This window comes from Ranitomeya imitator, chromosome 1 (assembly GCF_032444005.1).
Source record: "Ranitomeya imitator isolate aRanImi1 chromosome 1, aRanImi1.pri, whole genome shotgun sequence".
NCBI classification, from domain to species: domain Eukaryota; kingdom Metazoa; phylum Chordata; class Amphibia; order Anura; family Dendrobatidae; genus Ranitomeya; species Ranitomeya imitator.
Window position 1 is genome coordinate 611,910,430 of NC_091282.1, and position 19,430 is coordinate 611,929,859.

At 54.3% G+C, this 19,430-nt stretch overlaps 3 long non-coding RNA genes across 3 annotated transcripts in view; 2 read left to right on the forward strand and 1 right to left on the reverse strand.

Moving 5' to 3' along the window:
• LOC138637389 (uncharacterized) overlaps window positions 1-295 on the forward strand; it is a 715-nt gene extending 420 nt beyond the window's left edge. Inside the window, exon 3 of the long non-coding RNA XR_011312390.1 lies at window positions 242-295. This is a non-coding gene — a long non-coding RNA (uncharacterized lncRNA). The remainder of the gene's footprint in view (window positions 1-241) is intronic.
• A 446-nt stretch (window positions 296-741) lies between these two features.
• LOC138637384 (uncharacterized) lies at window positions 742-1,952 on the forward strand. The gene is made up of 4 exons (XR_011312389.1): window positions 742-795; window positions 972-1,053; window positions 1,433-1,485; window positions 1,923-1,952. It is a non-coding gene; the product is annotated as an uncharacterized lncRNA (long non-coding RNA).
• Window positions 1,953-8,323: 6,371 nt separating this feature from the next.
• LOC138637395 (uncharacterized) overlaps window positions 8,324-19,430 on the reverse strand; it is a 108,046-nt gene continuing 96,939 nt past the window's right edge. The window contains exon 3 of the long non-coding RNA XR_011312391.1: window positions 8,324-8,479. This is a non-coding gene — a long non-coding RNA (uncharacterized lncRNA). The remainder of the gene's footprint in view (window positions 8,480-19,430) is intronic.

Sequence of the window (19,430 nt, forward strand, 5' to 3'; positions counted from 1 at the left end):
CTGCTTAGAGGGTTTCAGGTGCAAAAGCATACATTTTCGTGTTTTTTGTTGCGCCAAAATACGCTTCGCTAAGATGGATAACGGACAGCTATGTGTGACTGTCCACTGCGAATTAGTTGCTTTACGGTGTAAAAAAACATAAATTTGTTTGTAATGTTAAGTAGGTCACATATATATACAGTATGCCCCGTTAACACTAAAGAGAAACAGTTTGAGAAGGCTCCATTCATTTTTCCCATAGGAGCCATATGTGACCATAATTCCCCCACACCTTTCTGGACACTCGCACACACGGTAAGGTTTTCAATGTTTTTTTTCCGTTAAATCATCCTGTATGTGTAGGTACTCATCTACCGAACTGTGGGTTGCAGCGGGCGCCTGCGCAATTGTGTGCGTTCGCCACAACCTCCTTATGAGCATGTTTTCAATAGCCTTGCGTTGATTCATGCTCTTTTTCTCTCTACAGCCTGTTTTAAAGCTGCTTAGAGGGTTTCGGGTGCAAAAGCATACATTTTCGTGTTTTTTGTTGCGCCAAAATACGCTTCGCTAAGATGGATAACGGACAGCTATGTGTGACTGTGCACTGTGAATTAGAGTTGCTTTACGGTGTAAAAAAAACAAACTTGTTTGTGTGTAATGTATGTAATGTTAAGTAGGTCACATATATACAGTATGTCCCGTTAACACTAAAGAGGAACAGTTTGAGAAGGCTCCATTCATTTTCCCCACAGGGACCACGAATGGCCTGGATCAACCCCCCCCCCCCCCCCATTTCAGGACTCGCACGCTCACACGGTAAGGTTTGCAATGTTTTTTTCCATTAAATGACCCTGTATGATGTGTGTAGGTACTCTTCTACCGAACTGTGGGTTGCAGCGGCCGCCTGCGCAATTGTGTGCGTTCGCCACAACCTCCTTATGAGCATGTTTTCAATAGCCTTGCGTTGGTTCATGCTCCTTTTCTCTCTACAGTTTGTTTTTAAGTTAAAATCTTTCGGGTGCAAAAGCACACATGGCGCGGCCGCCGCCGAAAAACAGTCACCCTGTATGATGTGTAAGTACTCTTCTACCGAACTGTGGGTTGCAGCGGGCACCTGCGCAATTGTGTGCATTCGCCACAACCTCCTTATGATCATGTTTTCAATAGCCTTGCGTTGATTCATGCTCCTTCTCTCTATAGCCTGTTTTAAAGCTGCTTAGAGGGTTTCAGGTGCAAAAGCATACATTTTCGTGTTTTTTGTTGCGCCAAAATACGCTTCGCTAAGATGGATAACGGACAGCTATGTGTGACTGTCCACTGCGAATTAGTTGCTTTACGGTGTAAAAAAACATAAATTTGTTTGTAATGTTAAGTAGGTCACATATATATACAGTATGCCCCGTTAACACTAAAGAGAAACAGTTTGAGAAGGCTCCATTCATTTTTCCCATAGGAGCCATATGTGACCATAATTCCCCCACACCTTTCTGGACACTCGCACACACGGTAAGGTTTTCAATGTTTTTTTTCCGTTAAATCATCCTGTATGTGTAGGTACTCATCTACCGAACTGTGGGTTGCAGCGGGCGCCTGCGCAATTGTGTGCGTTCGCCACAACCTCCTTATGAGCATGTTTTCAATAGCCTTGCGTTGATTCATGCTCTTTTTCTCTCTACAGCCTGTTTTAAAGCTGCTTAGAGGGTTTCGGGTGCAAAAGCATACATTTTCGTGTTTTTTGTTGCGCCAAAATACGCTTCGCTAAGATGGATAACGGACAGCTATGTGTGACTGTGCACTGTGAATTAGAGTTGCTTTACGGTGTAAAAAAAACAAACTTGTTTGTGTGTAATGTATGTAATGTTAAGTAGGTCACATATATACAGTATGTCCCGTTAACACTAAAGAGGAACAGTTTGAGAAGGCTCCATTCATTTTCCCCACAGGGACCACGAATGGCCTGGATCAACCCCCCCCCCCCCATTTCAGGACTCGCACGCTCACACGGTAAGGTTTGCAATGTTTTTTTCCATTAAATGACCCTGTATGATGTGTGTAGGTACTCTTCTACCGAACTGTGGGTTGCAGCGGCCGCCTGCGCAATTGTGTGCGTTCGCCACAACCTCCTTATGAGCATGTTTTCAATAGCCTTGCGTTGGTTCATGCTCCTTTTCTCTCTACAGTTTGTTTTTAAGTTAAAATCTTTCGGGTGCAAAAGCACACATGGCGCGGCCGCCGCCGAAAAACAGTCACCCTGTATGATGTGTAAGTACTCTTCTACCGAACTGTGGGTTGCAGCGGGCACCTGCGCAATTGTGTGCATTCGCCACAACCTCCTTATGATCATGTTTTCAATAGCCTTGCGTTGATTCATGCTCCTTCTCTCTATAGCCTGTTTTAAAGCTGCTTAGAGGGTTTCAGGTGCAAAAGCATACATTTTCGTGTTTTTTGTTGCGCCAAAATACGCTTCGCTAAGATGGATAACGGACAGCTATGTGTGACTGTCCACTGCGAATTAGTTGCTTTACGGTGTAAAAAAACATAAATTTGTTTGTAATGTTAAGTAGGTCACATATATATACAGTATGCCCCGTTAACACTAAAGAGAAACAGTTTGAGAAGGCTCCATTCATTTTTCCCATAGGAGCCATATGTGACCATAATTCCCCCACACCTTTCTGGACACTCGCACACACGGTAAGGTTTTCAATGTTTTTTTTCCGTTAAATCATCCTGTATGTGTAGGTACTCATCTACCGAACTGTGGGTTGCAGCGGGCGCCTGCGCAATTGTGTGCGTTCGCCACAACCTCCTTATGAGCATGTTTTCAATAGCCTTGCGTTGGTTCATGCTCCTTTTCTCTCTACAGTTTGTTTTTAAGTTAAAATGTTTCGGGTGCAAAAGCATACATGGCGCGGCCGCCGCCGAAAAACCGAGTCACCCTGTATGATGTGTGTAAGTACTCTTCTACCGAACTGTGGGTTGCAGCGGGCACCTGCGCAATTGTGTGCGTTCGCCACAACCTCCTTATGAGCATGTTTTCAATAGCCTTGCGTTGGTTCATGCTCCTTTTCTCTCTACAGTTTGTTTTTAAGTTAAAATGTTTCGGGTGCAAAAGCATACATGGCGCGGCCGCCGCCGAAAAACCGAGTCACCCTGTATGATGTGTGTAAGTACTCTTCTACCGAACTGTGGGTTGCAGCGGGCACCTGCGCAATTGTGTGCGTTCGCCACAACCTCCTTATGAGCATGTTTTCAATAGCCTTGCGTTGATTCATGCTCCTTTTCTCTCTACAGTTTGTTTTTAAGTTAAAATGTTTCGGGTGCAAAAGCATACATGGCGCGGCCGCCGCCGAAAAACCGAGTCACCCTGTATGATGTGTGTAAGTACTCTTCTACCGAACTGTGGGTTGCAGCGGGCACCTGTGCAATTGTGTGCGTTCGCCACAACCTCCTTATGAGCATGTTTTCAATAGCCTTGCGTTGATTCATGCTCTTTCTCTCTACAGCCTGTTTTAAAGCTTATTAGAGGGTTTCGGGTGCAAAAGCATTCATATGCGTTTCCATGAGAAGTTTGAGCTTACCATTGTCACCAGTAAAATGATTAGGAAGGTGATTGAATCCTGGACCATCTCGAGGCTGAAGGACACAGAAAAACATTTTTGCCAGGGATCTAGGGCACTCTAATGAAACGGCAGAAAGAAATTATTGCGAAAATACACTGGGAAACGTTTGCGAAGGCCACTTGCTGGTCCTAAGATCCTGGGAGGAAGAAATGCAGGAAGCTGGAGCCAACACATCAAGGTATTTCATAGTCAAGTTTGCTACAAAGCAGGTCTGAGTTTGTACTTTACAAACACTAAGATTTGATTTTGCTTTCTAACACTTCTAAAGGGCTGCAGAAGAGAGTACAAGGGAACCTGCGATTGGACAGTTTGTATACCTTTAATTCAATACTATGATGCCAAGCTAATGGGTGCACTAATTAAAAGCTCTAATGTTAATGATTTTATTTCAGGGCAGGTTTAGATTCTCCACCTGCCATGGAAACGGGGTCAAGGGCAGCCGAGTCCCTGAAAAGAAGCTCCTCAAGGTAATTATGGAACATTCTTTTATACATTGAATGTCTGTCCTTAAGGGAAGGTAACATTTTTGCAATTCTTGACTTTTTTTACGGCAAATATTAAACTTTTAATTTGTTTTTCCAATATTGTCATATTTCTTCATTAGAGCAAAATTAATTTAAAAAGTTTGATATATTACACTGAAATACTAGGGGGAGACTACCTGGCTTCTCTCCCCATCCCATGATGATCACACTCTGAACACTGCAGGCTGGCGGTGAGAGGTGTCTTGAGGTTCTTATGGATTTGGGGGAGAGTATAGAAGTGTTTTTTTAAACTCTTCTGAAGAGTACTACATAACCTTTAATTAGATACTACGTATACCTTTATTGTATCCTCACCCACCCCCTGCAGACTGAGCCCTCGCGGGCAGGGTCCTCCCTCCTTATGTACTCGTGTGCCTTATCTGCTCATGTTTAATGTATTTGTCTATATTTGCCCCGTATTCACATGTAAAGCGCCATGGAATAAATGGCACTATAAAAATGTATAATAAAATAATACATTTTAATGTTTTTTTTTTTTTTTTTGTGGCGCCAAAATACGTTTCGCTGAGTTGGATAACGGACAGCTATATTTGACTGTCCGCTGCCAATTAGAGTTGCTTTACGGTGTAAAAAAACATAAACTTGTATGTAATGTTAAGTAGGTCATATACAGTATGTCTCGTTAACACTAAAGAATAACAGTTTGAGAAGGCTCCATTCATTTTTCCCATAGGGACCACGTATGGCCGGGATTCCTCCACATGTTCCTGGATACTCGCAGTCACATGGTAAGGTTTTCAATGTTTTTTTTTCCATCAAATCATCCTGTATGATGTGTGTAGGCACTCTTCTACCGAACTGTGGGTTGCAGCGGGCGCCTACGCAATTGTGTGCGGTCTCCGCATCCTCCTTATGAGCATGTTTTCAATGGCCTTGCGTTGGTTCATGCTCCTTTTCTCTCTACAGCCTGTTTTAAAGCTTATTAGAGGGTTTCCAGTGCAAAAGCAGACCTACGACCGTAGAGCGTTGACCCCCAGAGTTTTGGCATGTTTTTTTTTTTTCTCATAGACATGCATTGGAAGCGATTTGATGGGGGGGGGGGGGGGCAATATCCCTGGAATCCCAAGTCTCAGCCGGTCAAGGGTGGGTCTTTTATCATTTGTGGGAGTCTGTGCCCTCACCACTTGAAATATCTAGTGCATATGTCAGTCAACCACGGAGATACAAGCGTTTATCTCCCTATGAGGAATCCCATTCATTTCGGACTTTGAAATATTTTTTTCACTGGCAGGTTTTGGTCCGGGTAAGAAAAGCTATATGTCACGTTTCTTACCCAGACCACACCGTGTGATTTTCATCGAAAGTGGGAGCTCACGGTCCCGGCCTCATTTCTCCGGAACCACAAGTCTCAGCGACACACTTTTGGTGTCTTTTTAAAGGGGAAACCCTGGGCTTTCCTCCTCGAAAAGAACTTGTGCGCTGGTCCCACGACCGCAGAGCGGTGACCCCCGGAGTTTTGGCATGTTTTTTTTTTTCTCTCATAGACATGCATTGGAAGCGACTTAATGGGGGGGGGGGGGTCCCCGTTTGGGGCCAATCACCGTTTGGGGCCAATATCTCTGGAATCCCAAGTCTTAGCCGGTCGAGGAGGCAGGTCATAAAATTTGTGGGAGTCTATGCTCCCACCACCTGAAATATCTAGTGCATATGTCAGTCAACCACAGATACAAGCGTTTATCTCCCTATGAGGAATCCCATTTGAGAAGGCTCCATTCATTTTTCCCATAGGACAATGTATGGTCTGGATTCCCCCACATGTTTCTGGACACTCGCACGGTAAGGTTTTCAATGTTTTTTTCCCATTAAATCATCCTGTAGGATGTGTAGGTACTCTTCTACTATACGTTTCGGTGAGTTGGATAACTGACAGCTATATGTGACTGTCTGCTTCCAATTAAAGTTGCTTTACAGTGTAAAAAACAAATTTAATTTACGTTATACGTGTGCTTTGTTAGCCAGTTGTAGAGAAACATTGAAAACTATGACATTCTCCAGCAGTATTTATATGGGCATTGGATGGTATTCTCCAGCACTGATTCCAGAACTGGCTAACAAGCATCTATAAAGTATGTCCCGTTCTACCTTAAGAATTTGTCTAGTGTGTGTCTTTAATATATTTTTACTTTTATTAATATGTTTTCCTCCCCTTTTTTAGTTTAGTAAAAATCTTTTGCTAATTACCGTTACACTAATGATGAGTGATGTGAGGATCGTTTTGGAGCGATACGTCAGAAATCAATCCACGTGGAAGATTAAAGGATTTTGTCCCACCATTCACTCTTATTTTACTTTATATATTGTTACTTTATATATTGTATAAAATTTATCTAATATTGCACTTGTAGTATTCATATTTACTGTAATTATTTGATATATACTACTGTTATGTATTGATGCACTTTATTGTATTATATATTATGATATTGTCACTTTATTGCACTGATGCACTTTATTTATAATATGGATTTTTTTCTTTACCGCTCCTGCGTTCAGGTGCGCATGTCTGCGGTCTGTGTTCCGGAGCATCATGGAAGGTGCAGAATAGTTTTGCCATTTGGATACATTTTACTATTTGTGAACATTTTTTGGTCTCTTGTTGCACTTGAGCACCTTTATCCATGCTGAATACTTACTATCTTGTGTCAGGGTACTATTGTCCTTTTGTTATTACCTTATCCTAGTCTGTTTATGTATTGTGTATTTCTAATAAATTAACATTGTGAATACTTTATACTTTTTGCTCCAATTTTCTTATGTTTTACATTATGGTTAGGAGTGTCCTTTTGGTGTACCTTTGAGACATGGGTTTGGATCTCTGTGGCACCCCTTTACTTATGCTGTCCTGTATGGTATGTTTACTTAGGCCTGTTGGTATGTTGGATGGAGAAAGACTGTCTTCTTCTTTTTCTTCGTTTCATTTTTCCTCTTCCCAACCTTAGTGCTGGTTGCGCATATGTGACAGTTTTTTTTTATAGTCTGTGGTGCCCATGTTAAAATGATTATTTTTAATGCACGTATAGTGTATAATACAGAGGTGAGAGCATCAGTGTATATATGCATGTAGAGTGTTTATGTATATAGGTACAGAAAAACGAATGCATGGGTGTGAGGCCAGGGTCACACTTGCGTGTGCAATACAAGAAACTCGCATGAGTCTCTGGCATCAATATTATTATTATTATTATACATTTTTATAGCGCCATTTATTCCATGGCGCTTTACATGTGAATACGGGGCAAATATAGACAAATACATTAAACATGAGCAGATAACAAGGCACACGAGTACATAAGGAGGGAGGACCCTGCCCGCGAGGGCTCACAGTCTGCAGGGGGTGGGTGAGGATACACTAGGAGAGGGAAGAGCTGGCTGTGCGGCTGTTCAGTAGGTTGAGGATCACTGCAGGCTGTAGGCTTGTCGGAAGAGATGAGTCTTCAGGTTCTTTTTGAAGGTTTCTATGGTAGGCGCAAGTCTGATGTGTTGGGGTAGAGAGTTCCAGAGTATGGGGGAAGCACGGGAGAAGTCTTGGAATACCCGGCACTGCTGCCGAAACTCAGAAAAGCAGCGTTCAGCTGCATATAAATATATACTCCAGTCCTGAGTGCCGGGTATTGATGCGTTTCTCACATTGCACACACAAGTGTGACCATATAGTGCATATGCAGTCTATATAGTAGCTGTTTATATGCTATAGAAACATACTGATAGGGCTCACAATCTATGGTCTCTGAGTGTTGGTGATATATGTACAGCGCTATGGAAGTAATGGTGAACACATTTTATTTCACTTATAGCACAATAATCCGATAGCGCTGCACATATATTAACACATAGTAATAAGGGCCCAATGCCATCATAGCAGGAGGGTGGTGACGACACAATGTGGCTGGGTTCTGTGGTGCTGGACACCTAGCATCCCCCGCGTACGGGACACAATGAGTTACCATTGGCAGGGTGAAGACAGCCCGACAAGTGCCACTGCTGAAGGTGTGTGAGGGTCTTTCCCAGATATCCCCCACTACCCTGGATGCTAAATTGCAGCATCTGCTCAGGATAGTGCATCTTCCTAACAATGCATTTATAATCTGTACTAAAAGATCTATTTGGCCATATTCGGCATCTGAATATATTCAATCAACACTTTGCCTCTTTAGTATATTGGTGGGGTAAACCAAATCGTATCAAACTTTTTATTTGTGGAAAAATTGAGGCGGATGCAAAAATTATCACAAGTACAGCACCATGGAAATCAATGGTGCTATATAATATTCACAAACAAAACAAGAAAAAAACTGATTTAAAATGAAACAATTTCCAATCTCTGCTTTCAACCTGTGGAAAGAAAAATCAAATTCAAAACATAATGCACAATGCAGAATACTATAAAAGTGTCAGGCCATGGAGGAGGGTGTCAGAGGATGGAGGAGGGTGTCAGAGGATGGAGGAGGGTGTCAGAGGATGGAGGAGGGTGTCAGAGGATGGAGGAGGGTGTCAGAGGATGGAGGAGGGTGTCAGAGGATGGAGGAGGGTGTCAGAGGATGGAGGAGGGTGTCAGGCCATGGAGGAGGGTGTCAGGCCCTGGAGTCAGGCCATGGAGGAGGGTGTCAGAGGATGGAGGAGGGTGTCAGAGGATGGAGGAGGGTGTCAGGATGGAGGAGGGTGTCAGAGGATGGAGGAGGGTGTCAGAGGATGGAGGAGGGTGTCAGAGGATGGAGGAGGGTGTCAGGCCATGGAGGAGGGTGTCAGAGGATGGAGGAGGGTGTCAGAGGATGGAGGAGGGTGTCAGAGGATGGAGGAGGGTGTCAGGATGGAGGAGGGTGTCAGAGGATGGAGGAGGGTGTCAGAGGCTGGAGGAGGGTGTCAGGCCCTGGAGTCAGGCCATGGAGGAGGGTGTCAGAGGATGGAGGAGGGTGTCAGAGGCTGGAGGAGGGTGTCAGGCCCTGGAGTCAGGCCATGGAGGAGGGTGTCAGAGGATGGAGGAGGGTGTCAGAGGATGGAGGAGGGTGTCAGGATGGAGGAGGGTGTCAGAGGATGGAGGAGGGTGTCAGAGGATGGAGGAGGGTGTCAGAGGCTGGAGGAGGGTGTCAGGCCCTGGAGGAGGGTGTCACAGGATGGAGGAGGGTGTCAGAGGATGGAGGAGGGTGTCAGAGGATGGAGGAGGGTGTCAGAGGATGGAGGAGGGTGTCACAGGCTGGAGGAGGGTGTCAGAGGCTGGAGGAGGGTGTCAGAGGCTGGAGGAGGGTGTCAGGCCCTGGAGGAGGGTGTCACAGGATGGAGGAGGGTGTCAGGCCATGGAGGAGGGTGTCAGGCCATGGAGGAGGGTGTCAGAGGATGGAGGAGGGTGTCAGAGGATGGAGGAGGGTGTCAGGCCATGGAGGAGGGTGTCAGAGGATGGAGGAGGGTGTCAGAGGCTGGAGGAGGGTGTCAGGCCATGGAGGAGGGTGTCAGAGGATGGAGGAGGGTGTCAGAGGATGGAAGAGGGTGTCAGAGGATGGAGGAGGGTGTCAGAGGCTGGAGGAGGGTGTCAGGCCATGGAGGAGGGTGTCAGGCCATGGAGGAGGGTGTCAGAGGATGGAGGAGGGTGTCAGGCCCTGGAGGAGGGTGTCACAGGATGGAGGAGGGTGTCAGGCCCTGGAGGAGGGTGTCAGAGGATGGAGGAGGGTGTCAGGCCATGGAGGAGGGTGTCAGGCCATGGAGGAGGGTGTCAGGATGGAGGAGGGTGTCAGGATGGAGGAGGGTGTCACAGGATGGAGGAGGGTGTCAGGCCCTGGAGGAGGGTGTCAGAGGATGGAGGAGGGTGTCAGGCCATGGAGGAGGGTGTCAGGATGGAGGAGGGTGTCAGAGGATGGAGGAGGGTGTCAGAGGATGGAGGAGGGTGTCAGAGGATGGAGGAGGGTGTCAGAGGATGGAGGAGGGTGTCACAGGATGGAGGAGGGTGTCAGGCCCTGGAGGAGGGTGTCAGAGGATGGAGGAGGGTGTCAGGCCATGGAGGAGGGTGTCAGGATGGAGGAGGGTGTCAGAGGATGGAGGAGGGTGTCAGAGGATGGAGGAGGGTGTCAGGCCATGGAGGAGGGTGTCACAGGATGGAGGAGGGTGTCAGGCCCTGGAGGAGGGTGTCAGGCCGTGGAGGAGGGTGTCAGGCCATGGAGGAGGGTGTCAGAGGCTGGAGGAGGGTGTCAGGCCATGGAGGAGGGTGTCAGAGGCTGGAGGAGGGTGTCAGGCCATGGAGGAGGGTGTCAGAGGCTGGAGGAGGGTGTCAGGCCGTGGAGGAGGGTGTCAGGCCATGGAGGAGGGTGTCAGAGGATGGAGGAGGGTGTCAGGCCCTGGAGGAGGGTGTCAGAGGATGGAGGAGGGTGTCAGGCCATGGAGGAGGGTGTCAGGCCCTGGAGTCAGGCCATGGAGGAGGGTGTCAGGCCATGGAGGAGGGTGTCAGGCCCTGGAGGAGGGTGTCAGAGGATGGAGGAGGGTGTCAGGCCATGGAGGAGGGTGTCAGGCCCTGGAGTCAGGCCATGGAGGAGGGTGTCAGAGGATGGAGGAGGGTGTCAGAGGCTGGAGGAGGGTGTCAGAGGATGGAGGAGGGTGTCAGGCCATGGAGGAGGGTGTCAGAGGATGGAGGAGGGTGTCAGAGGATGGAGGAGGGTGTCAGAGGATGGAGGAGGGTGTCAGGCCATGGAGGAGGGTGTCAGAGGATGGAGGAGGGTGTCAGAGGATGGAGGAGGGTGTCAGAGGATGGAGGAGGGTGTCAGAGGATGGAGGAGGGTGTCAGGCCATGGAGGAGGGTGTCAGGCCCTGGAGTCAGGCCATGGAGGAGGGTGTCAGGCCATGGAGGAGGGTGTCAGGCCCTGGAGGAGGGTGTCAGAGGATGGAGGAGGGTGTCAGGCCATGGAGGAGGGTGTCAGGCCCTGGAGTCAGGCCATGGAGGAGGGTGTCAGAGGATGGAGGAGGGTGTCAGAGGATGGAGGAGGGTGTCAGAGGCTGGAGGAGGGTGTCAGGCCCTGGAGGAGGGTGTCAGGCCATGGAGGAGGGTGTCAGAGGCTGGAGGAGGGTGTCAGGCCATGGAGGATGGTGTCAGAGGATGGAGGAGGGTGTCAGAGGCTGGAGGAGGGTGTCACAGTATGGAGGAGGGTGTCAGAGGCTGGAGGAGGGTGTCAGAGGATGGAATAGGGTGTCAGAGGATGGAGGAGGGTGTCAGAGGATGGAGGAGGGTGTCAGAGGATGGAGGAGGGTGTCAGGCCCTGGAGGAGGGTGTCACAGGATGGAGGAGGGTGTCAGGCGCTGGAGGAGGGTGTCAGGCCATGGAGGAGGGTGTCAGGCCCTGGAGGAGGGTGTCAGAGGCTGGAGGAGGGTGTCAGGCCCTGGAGGAGGGTGTCAGGCCCTGGAGGAGGGTGTCAGGCCATGGAGGAGGGTGTCAGAGGATGGAGGAGGGTGTCAGAGGATGGAGGAGGGTGTCAGGCCCTGGAGGAGGGTGTCAGAGGATGGAGGAGGGTGTCAGGCCATGGAGGAGGGTGTCAGGCCATGGAGGAGGGTGTCAGGATGGAGGAGGGTGTCAGAGGATGGAGGAGGGTGTCAGAGGATGGAGGAGGGTGTCAGAGGATGGAGGAGGGTGTCAGGCCATGGAGGAGGGTGTCAGAGGATGGAGGAGGGTGTCAGGCCATGGAGGAGGGTGTCAGAGGATGGAGGAGGGTGTCAGAGGATGGAGGAGGGTGTCAGGCCCTGGAGGAGGGTGTCAGAGGATGGAGGAGGGTGTCAGGCCCTGGAGGAGGGTGTCAAAGGCTGGAGGAGGGTGTCAGGCCATGGAGGAGGGTGTCAGAGGCTGGAGGAGGGTGTCAGGCCATGGAGGAGGGTGTCAGAGGCTGGAGGAGGGTGTCAGGCCGTGGAGGAGGGTGTCAGGCCATGGAGGAGGGTGTCAGAGGATGGAGGAGGGTGTCAGGCCCTGGAGGAGGGTGTCAGAGGATGGAGGAGGGTGTCAGGCCCTGGAGTCAGGCCATGGAGGAGGGTGTCAGGCCATGGAGGAGGGTGTCAGGCCCTGGAGGAGGGTGTCAGAGGATGGAGGAGGGTGTCAGGCCATGGAGGAGGGTGTCAGGCCCTGGAGTCAGGCCATGGAGGAGGGTGTCAGAGGATGGAGGAGGGTGTCAGAGGATGGAGGAGGGTGTCAGAGGCTGGAGGAGGGTGTCAGAGGCTGGAGGAGGGTGTCAGAGGCTGGAGGAGGGTGTCAGGCCCTGGAGGAGGGTGTCAGAGGATGGAGGAGGGTGTCAGAGGCTGGAGGAGGGTGTCAGGCCCTGGAGGAGGGTGTCAGGCCATGGAGGAGGGTGTCAGAGGCTGGAGGAGGGTGTCAGGCCATGGAGGATGGTGTCAGAGGATGGAGGAGGGTGTCAGAGGCTGGAGGAGGGTGTCACAGGATGGAGGAGGGTGTCAGGCCATGGAGGAGGGTGTCAGGCCATGGAGGATGGTGTCAGAGGATGGAATAGGGTGTCAGAGGATGGAGGAGGGTGTCACAGGATGGAGGAGGGTGTCAGGCCATGGAGGAGGGTGTCAGGCCATGGAGGAGGGTGTCAGGCCATGGAGGAGGGTGTCACAGGATGGAGGAGGGTGTCAGGCGCTGGAGGAGGGTGTCAGAGGCTGGAGGAGGGTGTCAGAGGCTGGAGGAGGGTGTCAGGCCATGGAGGAGGGTGTCAGGCCCTGGAGGAGGGTGTCAGAGGCTGGAGGAGGGTGTCAGGCCATGGAGGAGGGTGTCAGAGGATGGAGGAGGGTGTCAGGCCATGGAGGAGGGTGTCAGAGGATGGAGGAGGGTGTCAGAGGATGGAGGAGGGTGTCAGAGGATGGAGGAGGGTGTCAGAGGATGGAGGAGGGTGTCAGGCCCTGGAGGAGGGTGTCAGAGGCTGGAGGAGGGTGTCAGGCCCTGGAGGAGGGTGTCAGAGGCTGGAGGAGGGTATCAGAGGCTGGAGGAGGGTGTCAGAGGCTGGAGGAGGGTGTCAGGCCATGGAGGAGGGTGGCAGAGGCTGGAGGAGGGTGTCAGAGGATGGAGGAGGGTGTCAGAGGATGGAAGAGGGTGTCAGAGGATGGAAGAGGGTGTCAGAGGATGGAGGAGGGTGTCAGAGGATGGAGGAGGGTGTCAGGCCCTGGAGGAAGGTGTCACAGGATGGAGGAGGGTGTCAGAGGCTGGAGGAGGGTGTCAGGCCATGGAGGAGGGTGTCAGGCCATGGAGGAGGGTGTCAGAGGCTGGAGGAGGGTGTCAGGCCATGGAGGAGGGTGTCAGAGGCTGGAGGAGGGTGTCAGAGGCTGGAAGAGGGTGTCAGGCCATGGAGGAGGGTGTCAGAGGATGGAGGAGGGTGTCAGAGGCTGGAAGAGGGTGTCAGGCCATGGAGGAGGGTGTCAGGCCATGGAGGAGGGTGTCAGGCACTGGAGGAGGGTGTCAGGCACTGGAGGAGGGTGTCAGGCCATGGAGGAGGGTGTCAGGCCATGGAGGAGGGTGTCAGGCCATGGAGGAGGGTGTCAGGCCATGGAGGAGGGTGTCAGGCCCTGGAGGAGGGTGTCAGGCCCTGGAGGAGGGTGTCAGAGGCTGGAGGAGGGTGTCAGGCCCTGGAGGAGGGTGTCAGGCCCTGGAGGAGGGTGTCAGGCCCTGGAGGAGGGTGTCAGGCCCTGGAGGAGGGTGTCAGAGGCTGGAGGAGGGTGTCAGGCCCTGGAGGAGGGTGTCAGGCCCTGGAGGAGGGTGTCAGGCCCTGGAGGAGGGTGTCAGGCCATGGAGGAGGGTGTCAGAGGATGGAGGAGGGTGTCAGAGGCTGGAGGAGGGTGTCAGGCCATGGAGGAGGGTGTCAGAGGATGGAGGAGGGTGTCAGGATGGAGGAGGGTGTCAGGCCATGGAGGAGGGTGTCAGAGGATGGAGGAGGGTGTCAGGATGGAGGAGGGTGTCAGGCCATGGAGGAGGGTGTCAGAGGATGGAGGAGGGTGTCAGGATGGAGGAGGGTGTCAGGCCATGGAGGAGGGTGTCACAGGATGGAGGAGGGTGTCAGGCCATGGAGGAGGGTGTCAGGCCATGGAGGAGGGTGTCAGAGGCTGGAGGAGGGTGTCAGGCCATGGAGGAGGGTATCAGAGGCTGGAGGAGGGTGTCACAGGATGGAGGAGGGTGTCAGAGGATGGAGGAGGGTGTCAGAGGATGGAGGAGGGTGTCAGAGGCTGGAGGAGGGTGTCAGAGGCTGGAGGAGGGTGTCAGGCCCTGGAGGAGGGTGTCAGAGGATGGAGGAGGGTGTCAGGCCCTGGAGGAGGGTGTCAGAGGCTGGAGGAGGGTGTCAGAGGCTGGAGGAGGGTGTCAGAGGATGGAGGAGGGTGTCAGAGGATGGAGGAGGGTGTCAGAGGCTGGAGGAGGGTGTCAGGCCATGGAGGAGGGTGTCACGCCATGGAGGAGGGTGACAGGCCATGGAGGAGGGTGTCAGAGGCTGGAGGAGGGTATCAGAGGCTGGAGGAGGGTGTCAGGCCCTGGAGGAGGTGTCAGGCACTGGAGGAGGGTGTCAGAGGATGGAGGAGGGTGTCAGAGGATGGAGGAGGGTGTCAGAGGATGGAGGAGGGTGTCAGAGGATGGAGGAGGGTGTCAGAGGATGGAGGAGGGTGTCAGAGGCTGGAGGAGGGTGTCAGGCCATGGAGGAGGGTGTCAGAGGCTGGAGGAGGGTGTCAGGCCATGGAGGAGGGTGTCAGAGGCTGGAGGAGGGTGTCAGGCCCTGGAGGAGGGTGTCAGGCCATGGAGGAGGGTGTCAGAGGCTGGAGGAGGGTGTCAGGCCATGGAGGAGGGTGTCAGGCCATGGAGGAGGGTGTCAGAGGATGGAGGAGGGTGTCAGAGGATGGAGGAGGGTGTCAGGCCCTGGAGGAGGGTGTCAGAGGCTGGGGGAGGGTGTCAGAGGCTGGAGGAGGGTGTCAGGCCCTGGAGGAGGGTGTCAGGCCATGGAGGAGGGTGTCAGAGGCTGGAGGAGGGTGTCAGGCCATGGAGGATGGTGTCAGAGGATGGAGGAGGGTGTCAGAGGCTGGAGGAGGGTGTCAGAGGATGGAAGAGGGTGTCAGAGGCTGGAGGAGGGTGTCACAGTATGGAGGAGGGTGTCAGAGGCTGGAGGAGGGTGTCAGGCCCTGGAGGAGGGTGTCAGAGGCTGGAGGAGGGTGTCAGACCATGGAGGAGGGTGTCAGAGGCTGGAGGAGGGTGTCAGAGGCTGGAGGAGGGTGTCAGACCATGGAGGAGGGTGTCAGAGGCTGGAGGAGGGTGTCAGAGGCTGGAGGAGGGTGTCAGGCCATGGAGGAGGGTGTCAGAGGATGGAGGAGGGTGTCAGGCCATGGAGGAGGGTGTCAGAGGATGGAGGAGGGTGTCAGAGGATGGAGGAGGGTGTCAGAGGATGGAGGAGGGTGTCACAGGATGGAGGAGGGTGTCAGGCCATGGAGGAGGGTGTCAGGCCCTGGAGGAGGGTGTCAGGCACTGGAGGAGGGTGTCAGGCACTGGAGGAGGGTGTCAGAGGCTGGAGGAGGGTGTCAGGCCCTGGAGGAGGGTGTCAGAGGATGGAGGAGGGTGTCAGGCCATGGAGGAGGGTGTCAAAGGCTGGAGGAGGGTGTCAGGCCCTGGAGGAGGGTGTCAGGCCATGGAGGAGGGTGTCAGAGGCTGGAGGAGGGTGTCAGGCCATGGAGGAGGGTGTCACAGGATGGAGGAGGGTGTCACAGGATGGAGGAGGGTGTCAGGCCCTGGAGGAGGGTGTCAGAGGCTGGAGGAGGGTGTCAGAGGATGGAGGAGGGTGTCAGGCCATGGAGGAGGGTGTCAGAGGATGGAGGAGGGTGTCAGGCCCTGGAGGAGGGTGTCAGGCACTGGAGGAGGGTGTCAGGCCATGGAGGAGGGTGTCAGGCCATGGAGGAGGGTGTCAGAGGATGGAGGAGGGTGTCAGAGGATGGAGGAGGGTGTCAGAGGATGGAGGAGGGTGTCAGAGGATGGAGGAGGGTGTCAGGCCATGGAGGAGGGTGTCAGAGGATGGAGGAGGGTGTCAGGCCATGGAGGAGGGTGTCAGAGGATGGAGGAGGGTGTCAGAGGATGGAGGAGGGTGTCAGAGGCTGGAGGAGGGTGTCAGGATGGAGGAGGGTGTCAGGCCATGGAGGAGGGTGTCAGAGGATGGAGGAGGGTGTCAGGATGGAGGAGGGTGTCAGGCCATGGAGGAGGGTGTCAGAGGATGGAGGAGGGTGTCAGGATGGAGGAGGGTGTCAGGCCATGGAGGAGGGTGTCAGAGGATGGAGGAGGGTGTCAGGATGGAGGAGGGTGTCAGGCCATGGAGGAGGGTGTCAGAGGATGGAGGAGGGTGTCAGGCCATGGAGGAGGGTGTCAGAGGATGGAGGAGGGTGTCAGAGGATGGAGGAGGGTGTCAGGCCATGGAGGGGTGTCAGGCCATGGAGGAGGGTGTCAGAGGCTGGAGGAGGGTGTCAGAGGATGGAGGAGGGTGTCAGGCCATGGAGGAGGGTGTCAGAGGATGGAGGAGGGTGTCAGGCCATGGAGGAGGGTGTCAGAGGATGGAGGAGGGTGTCAGGCCATGGAGGGGTGTCAGGCCATGGAGGAGGGTGTCAGAGGATGGAGGAGGGTGTCAGAGGATGGAGGAGGGTGTCAGGCCATGGAGGAGGGTGTCAGAGGATGGAGGAGGGTGTCAGGCCATGGAGGAGGGTGTCAGGCCCTGGAGGAGGGTGTCAGGCCCTGGAGGAGGGTGTCAGGCCATGGAGGAGGGTGTCAGGCCATGGAGGAGGGTGTCAGGCCATGGAGGAGGGTGTCAGAGGATGGAGGAGGGTGTCAGAGGATGGAGGAGGGTGTCAGAGGATGGAGGAGGGTGTCAGAGGATGGAGGAGGGTGTCAGGCCCTGGAGGAGGGTGTCAGGCCCTGGAGGAGGGTGTCAGGCCCTGGAGGAGGGTGTCAGGCCATGGAGGAGGGTGTCAGGCCATGGAGGAGGGTGTCAGGCCATGGAGGAGGGTGTCAGAGGATGGAGGAGGGTGTCAGGCCATGGAGGAGGGTGTCAGGCCCTGGAGGAAAGTGTCAGGCACTGGAGGAGGGTGTCAGGCACTGGAGGAGGGTGTCAGGCACTGGAGGAGGGTGTCAGAGGCTGGAGGAGGGTGTCAGGCCATGGAGGAGGGTGTCAGAGGCTGGAGGAGGGTGTCAGAGGCTGGAGGAGGGTGTCAGGCCATGGAGGAGGGTGTCAGAGGCTGGAGGAGGGTGTCAGAGGATGGAGGAGGGTGTCAGAGGATGGAAGAGGGTGTCAGAGGATGGAAGAGGGTGTCAGAGGATGGAGGAGGGTGTCAGGCCCTGGAGGAGGGTGTCAGGCACTGGAGGAGGGTGTCAGGCACTGGAGGAGGGTGTCAGGCGCTGGAGGAGGGTGTCAGGCCATGGAGGAGGGTGTCAGAGGATGGAGGAGGGTGTCAGAGGATGGAGGAGGGTGTCAGAGGATGGAGGAGGGTGTCAGAGGATGGAGGAGGGTGTCAGAGGATGGAGGAGGGTGTCAGAGGCTGGAGGAGGGTGTCAGAGGATGGAGGAGGGTGTCAGGCCATGGAGGAGGGTGTCAGAGGCTGGAGGAGGGTGTCAGGCGCTGGAGGAGGGTGTCAGGCCCTGGAGGAGGGTGTCAGAGGATGGAGGAGGGTGTCAGAGGATGGAGGAGGGTGTCAGAGGATGGAGGAGGGTGTCAGAGGATGGAGGAGGGTGTCACAGGATGGAGGAGGGTGTCAGAGGCTGGAGGAGGGTGTCAGGCCCTGGAGGAGGGTGTCAGGCCATGGAGGAGGGTGTCAGAGGCTGGAGGAGGGTGTCAGGCCATGGAGGAGGGTGTCAGAGGCTGGAGGAGGGTGTCAGAGGATGGAAGAGGGTGTCAGAGGATGGAGGAGGGTGTCAGGCCCTGGAGGAGGGTGTCAGGCCCTGGAGGAGGGTGTCAGAGGCTGGAGGAGGGTGTCAGGCCATGGAGGAGGGTGTCAGAGGATGGAGGAGGGTGTCAGGCCCTGGAGGAGGGTGTCAGAGGCTGGAGGAGGGTGTCAGGCCCTGGAGGAGGGTGTCAGAGGCTGGAGGAGGGTGGCAGAGGATGGAGGAGGGTGGCAGAGGCTGGAGGAGGGTGTCAGAGGATGGAAGAGGGTGTCAGAGGATGGAAGAGGGTGTCAGAGGATGGAGGAGGGTGTCAGAGGATGGAGGAGGGTGTCAGGCCCTGGAGGAAGGTGTCACAGGATGGAGGAGGGTGTCAGAGGCTGGAGGAGGGTGTCAGGCCATGGAGGAGGGTGTCAGAGGCTGGAGGAGGGTGTCAGGCCATGGAGGAGGGTGTCAGGCACTGGAGGAGGGTGTCAGGCACTGGAGGAGGGTGTCAGAGGCTGGAGGAGGGTGTCAGGCCATGGAGGAGGGTGTCAGGCACTGGAGGAGGGTGTCAGGCCATGGAGGAGGGTGTCAGAGGCTGGAGGAGGGTGTCAGGCCATGGAGGAGGGTGTCAGGCACTGGAGGAGGGTGTCAGGCACTGGAGGAGGGTGTCAGGCCATGGAGGAGGGTGTCAGGCTATGGAGGAGGGTGTCAGAGGATGGAGGAGGGTGTCAGAGGATGGAGGAGGGTGTCAGAGGATGGAGGAGGGTGTCAGAGGATGGAGGAGGGTGTCAGAGGATGGAGGAGGGTGTCAGGCCCTGGAGGAGGGTGTCAGGCCCTGGAGGAGGGTGTCAGGCCATGGAGGAGGGTGTCAGGCCATGGAGGAGGGTGTCAGGCCATGGAGGAGGGTGTCAGGCCATGGAGGAGGGTGTCAGGCCATGGAGGAGGGTGTCAGGCCATGGAGGAGGGTGTCAGGCCCTGGAGGAGGGTGTCAGGCCCTGGAGGAGGGTGTCAGGCCCTGGAGGAGGGTGTCAGGCCCTGGAGGAGGGTGTCAGGCCATGGAGGAGGGTGTCAGGCCATGGAGGAGGGTGTCAGAGGATGGAGGAGGGTGTCAGAGGATGGAGGAGGGTGTCAGAGGCTGGAGGAGGGTGTCAGGCCATGGAGGAGGGTGTCAGGCCATGGAGGAGGGTGTCAGAGGATGGAGGAGGGTGTCAGAGGATGGAGGAGGGTGTCAGAGGATGGAGGAGGGTGTCAGAGGATGGAGGAGGGTGTCAGAGGATGGAGGAGGGTGTCAGAGGCTGGAGGAGGGTGTCAGAGGATGGAGGAGGGTGTCAGGCCATGGAGGAGGGTGTCAGAGGCTGGAGGAGGGTGTCAGGCGCTGGAGGAGGGTGTCAGGCCCTGGAGGAGGGTGTCAGAGGATGGAGGAGGGTGTCAGAGGATGGAGGAGGGTGTCAGGCCCTG